This window comes from Delphinus delphis, chromosome 9 (assembly GCF_949987515.2).
Source record: "Delphinus delphis chromosome 9, mDelDel1.2, whole genome shotgun sequence".
NCBI classification, from domain to species: domain Eukaryota; kingdom Metazoa; phylum Chordata; class Mammalia; order Artiodactyla; family Delphinidae; genus Delphinus; species Delphinus delphis.
The window spans coordinates 47,750,256-47,755,497 of record NC_082691.1 but is presented as its reverse complement, the minus strand read 5'-3'; the positions used below and the strand labels follow the sequence as shown (position 1 = coordinate 47,755,497).

Sequence of the window (5,242 nt, the reverse complement as noted above, 5' to 3'; positions counted from 1 at the left end):
CCCAGGCCAGCTCTATCATAGAGACGCGGGAGAAGAGCAACCGGATAGCGCGAGGGATGCTGGGATACTGGAGGTCCGCCCAGCGCTTCCTGCGGGTTTAGCAGCCCTTCAGAGTTAGCAAGGTGGATTATTTTGTGCGTTTACCGTCTTACGCGGACCCTCTGACTTGACAAACTGAGAACAGGGTAGGTTTTCGTGACTGGAAAAGACTCATAACGTGTGGAAAAAAACCCCTCCTTTACTTGCTTTAGGCTGAGGGATGAAGTACCGGCTAAAGTTCGTTAAAAGCCTGCCAAGTGCCAGGCCCTTAAATTAGATTAACTCCACCCTTAAACCAGTTCCCTAAACATGGTATTAAATGTCTCCACATCACTCAGAAAGAAATAGCCTACGTCACTGAGGTACTGCTAGACAACCCAAAAGCAGATTTGTTTGCCTGACTTTAATCTCCAAGCTTTTCCATTGTTCAGTGTTCTTCTGTCCCGCGGTTAAGCTGTGGTAAATAACCTGTTAAACACTGTGCTGCGTGTGTGTGTGTGTGTGTGTGTGTGTGTGTGTGTGTGTGTAATAACTAGTTTAGAGGTTATTATAATACTGTGTAAAACTTGATATATGTAACATTTTATGGTGTTCAAAATAATTCATTTTGAATATAGTTGTGAACTACATAAAACTTGACACGGTATATGTATATGTAGTATAATAGAGGAATAGTGTGTAATATATAGATACATAATTGGGTATTATTGTAAATTTTGATACATACGTTTGTATATTTAAATCCCATTCCTTCATTCAACAACATTAACTTATATCATGTACTAGGCACTGTGCTGAAAATCAAACATATGGAGACAAAGGCCTTCCTTCAAGGAGTTCATATTCCACTCAGAGACATGTAAACAGATAAATCACAATGAAACATAGTAACACATTTGAATCTCTATTTTAAAATAAAATTATCTGAGAAATGAACAGAGTGTATGGGCATACAGAGAATGGAGCAACTAAATAAGAGCACAAATTTGGGCCAGAATTTGGGAACATATAATTAGATGTAAATTTTAAAAAATAAGATGGTTCTTATAATACTATTTTGACTTGTACTGATTACTGAAAACATTAGCTGTCTTCAAATTAAGTTCAAAGTATGTGTAATTTGGCATGTTATATAAGTAAATACCAAATTAATGAAAGAAAAGATGAGGAAGATCTAAAACTGGAAGTAAATGTAGACAATGAGATCTCTTAGAGTTTCATACTCTCTATTATGCCCTCTATTGTACATATTACATATGCCGCTGACAACCCACACAGCAAGGTAAAGTTTTGGGCAGTTTGATTAGGCAGCAAAAAATAAAAAACAAATCACAGATCTGAGACAGCCATTTTGTGCAGAGATAAAAGATTTTCCCAAGGACATATCTGAAGAAACAGAAACATTAATGACTACTAGGAGATGGATAAGGGGTGATTTGCTAACTGCTAGTAGGTGGAAGGTTTCTTTGTGGAGTGATAAAAACCCTCTGGAACTGGATAGTGATGATGGTTGCAAAACATAGTGAATATACTAAAAACCACTGAAGTGTACACTTCAGAATGGTTAATTTTATGTTACATGAAGTACGTATATCTCAATTTTTGAAGTACTATAAAATTTTTGACCAAGACGTCAAGAATTTCAAATTCTAGTTTCTGGGCCTATTATATAATCTGATATGTGATGACATTTGTATTAACTCTTAGCAAAAGAACAAAATCAGTGGCAGTATAATGATTTTCCCCTAAAACTGAATATATTCAATTAAAGGAATAATTTTAACATATTATTGACCCGGGGATTTTTGTAGAGACTAATGCCTGTGGCCAGCAATTTGTTATGTAAGTGAATATTGAAACACCCATGTTTGAGTAAATATCAACAACTTTTTTTGCACTTAATGTATTTATTTGAAACTTAAACATGTCTTACTAAAGCATTCTAATATTTTGTTAGAGTGCCATAGGCAGTATAGCAGGCACCTCTGTGCAGGGGAACAGAACATCTATTACAAATATACTGTGTTTCACTGCGCTTTCCCCTGGAAGAGCAGACTCTACACTTTCTGGTGGCTTTTTTTTTTTTTTTTTTTTTAGTCCTGTGGGTGTTATTTCCTCTAGAATATGTTCTTTTATTTTATTTGATAGTCGACAAGGTGGATCTTTTCAGGGGACTCTTAGAAATGCCACAAGAAGGACCAGGTGCGGGAGTACCACTACATTCACCAGAATGGTCAGTTACCCATTCTCTAGCTTATTGCTAACAAAAATTGCTTGTAAGTCATTTTATTCTGTGCACTAAGGCTACACTAAATTTTAAATGCATTGAATAAACTGCAATTACTCAAATAGAAAACCACTTTCTTATACCATTTTCGAGTTTTCCAGAGGATATTGAAGTTTGCCAGATATTGATTGGATCGATTAACTCCTTTCATAAATTTATTTTACTCTAATATGCAAGTGGGCTTAGTTATCTGATGGCCAGTCCTCCTGTCTTCCTTTCCTGTAGATGCTATGGAGGCATCATGAATAGTTGTCACCATGCGGACTAGCCTCTTGTCTTTCCTTATGAGAAGAATCACTTCTCCCTTCCGTAAGAATGTCATTTCTCCCCTCTGTAGATTTTTAGATTTCTCCTTTAATTGGTTTGGTAGACCACAATTCTCTCTTATAGTCCCACAAACTCTGGTTTTATTTTTCAACAATATTTCAGATGTGGACACACTGTTGTAAAGATTGTCTGGTTAATATGGTGCCATGAACCAAGATTAGGTTGTAGGACTGATAATACTGTTTCTTGCAGTTTCTTTCCTTCACCCATGTAAATCTCAAGGTTGCATATATATTTGCAGTTTCGCTAACCATCCTGACCAAAATTCCATATTTTTCAAGTTTTCCAGGATTATAGGTTTTGAATCTGAGTCGTCTTCTCCACTTTATCATTGCCTCCTCAAGTGATAGCTCTTGTTTGGGTATATAGATCGATTGAAACTTTGGTAGAAAATAATCCAGAAGAGGTTTAACAATTTGAAATTCTGTCTGTAGGAAGTGGAGTTTCTGAGTTATCGGTAAAGTGAAGCAATGTCATTATTTATTTGAACCTTCGCCTCATCATAATCTTTGGAAAGATAAGTGTTTAAAGTAAGGGATCAGTTGACCAATATTCTTTCCAGTGTGACTTTCTTATTTGTCCCATCAAAATTATTAATCCAAGAAACTTCTTCATGTCACTATTGGTTACATCAGTCCATTTTAAAGTCTTATCATACTTTTTATATGATTTTCTTATTCTGTTGGTGACACAAGTTTGTTTGAGAAGCGACCAACTCGAAAAAGTCATTACCAAAAATTAATTCTGTTATTTCACTAACACTTTGCGAGTTATTACATTCAGTAGTTACACCTGACACACCTGTAAGATCTTCTAATTTTCATGAAATGTTGTCTTCAATCCACTCTTCTGTAGAAGCAAAGGAGCATTCTCCAGCACTGTGAGTTTCATTTTCACTTGCCATATCAAAATCAATCACTAAGGTATTTTGTCTTTTTGTGGGTCGAATATTCACATCATCTAAATCAGGACTATATTCTGAAAAACTGTCATCTTCTGAGACACTAGTATATATGTCGCTCGGACAATCAGAGAAAGTATCTGCATAAAATACACTGAAAAATTCTTCTTCACTCAAAATTTTATGATGGTCATTTTTGAAAATTTTACGGTAATAAATTTGTGTTTATAATATACACAAGGTTGGAACAAAAACCTAACGGAGCAAAATATGAATGATAACAACATAAGTTGTATAATGAACCCATGATCAATTTTAAGCTCTAACAACTTCACAGGGTGATGTTAATTATATCACTCTCTGAAAACGTATTGATACGTCTCTGGTCAGTAACATTCGGGTAACAAAATACGTACTAATATGTCTTTGGGCAATAAATTGTTAAAAAACAACCTTAGGTTAAATCCCCAATTTAAAAAATTTTACTGATTCGTTAAATCCAGAAAGCTGGAACCACTGAAATAACTTCTCATTTTAATCATCGTGACACATGGCACAATGAACAACTTCTCATTTTAATGGTCATGGCACATGGAAAAACTTTGGAAAATGGTAGCTATTAAAGTGTAAGCAGCATTATTACTTAGTTAAATTAAGCACATAAGAATATGTATTTGATGGACCAGCATATAAATCCAAACTCAATCCAAATCCCTACTAAACAGGGGTTTAGGCAAATCACTTAATTTCTCTGAAGTACATTTTAAATATCTCAGATCCTGCATACCAACCCTCCTAAAAGTCTTTAAACGTGGGTTTTGTTTCTTAGATGGTATCTTGGTGATACTTTGCAAGGAAGTCAGGCCCTCCACAAGTTAATAATAATGATAATAATAACAACAATGATAATAATAATAAAGTAATAATAGGTAACATGTATTTAGTGTTTACTTTGTATGAGGTACTGTGCCAAGCCCTTTCTGTGTATTTACTTATTGAATCTTCCTCACAACAGCCCTATTAAGTGAGAACCAAAAAATCCGTTTTATACTTATGGGTATTGAGGCAGAGAGAAGTTGTGATGTGGCCAGAATCACAGTGCTAAGAAGTGGTGGAGCTATTAGATCCTAAGGGCTCTCTTAAAGGATAAGAAACAAACCATATCAACGTGAGAAGAGGCAGACAGTTGACACAAGAACGCCTGGAATCATTTCTTTCTAACACTATAAACATACACACATGTAGGAAAATGGCAAAAACACATAAATGTAGATAGACATGCAGAGGGCAAAGCCATAGAATGAAGAAGAAAACAACCTTAGGATTGACTTAGCTCTCTGGAGGGAAACGCTCCACAACTCTAGTGAGAAGCATTGTAGTTAAAACTATGCCTTTACCTACATATCAGGTCATATCTATGATTAGTTGATTACATTTGGCTTCACAGGAAATCAAGTTAGAAGCAGATTTTATAGTATGTGATTCCATTTGTCTCAAGCAAATGAAACCTAAAAGTTCCATTCGGGATCCACATGCTATAAGTTAAATCACAAATACCTGAATCCTTAAGTTTGCTGTGGAGTTGACCATTCAGTAAGTAGGCAGAATGGATCAATAAGACTGACCTTTCTATATCTATGTCCAGGTGAGGGATTGTTAAATGGCTGATATCTGAAGGACCGATTTCA

General features: G+C 35.4%; 1 long non-coding RNA gene across 1 annotated transcript in view; it reads left to right on the top strand.

Moving 5' to 3' along the window:
* The first annotated feature begins 121 nt into the window (after nucleotides 1-121).
* LOC132430645 (uncharacterized) overlaps nucleotides 122-5,242 on the top strand; it is a 219,211-nt gene continuing 214,090 nt past the window's right edge. Inside the window, exon 1 of the long non-coding RNA XR_009520541.1 lies at nucleotides 122-185. This is a non-coding gene — a long non-coding RNA (uncharacterized lncRNA). The remainder of the gene's footprint in view (nucleotides 186-5,242) is intronic.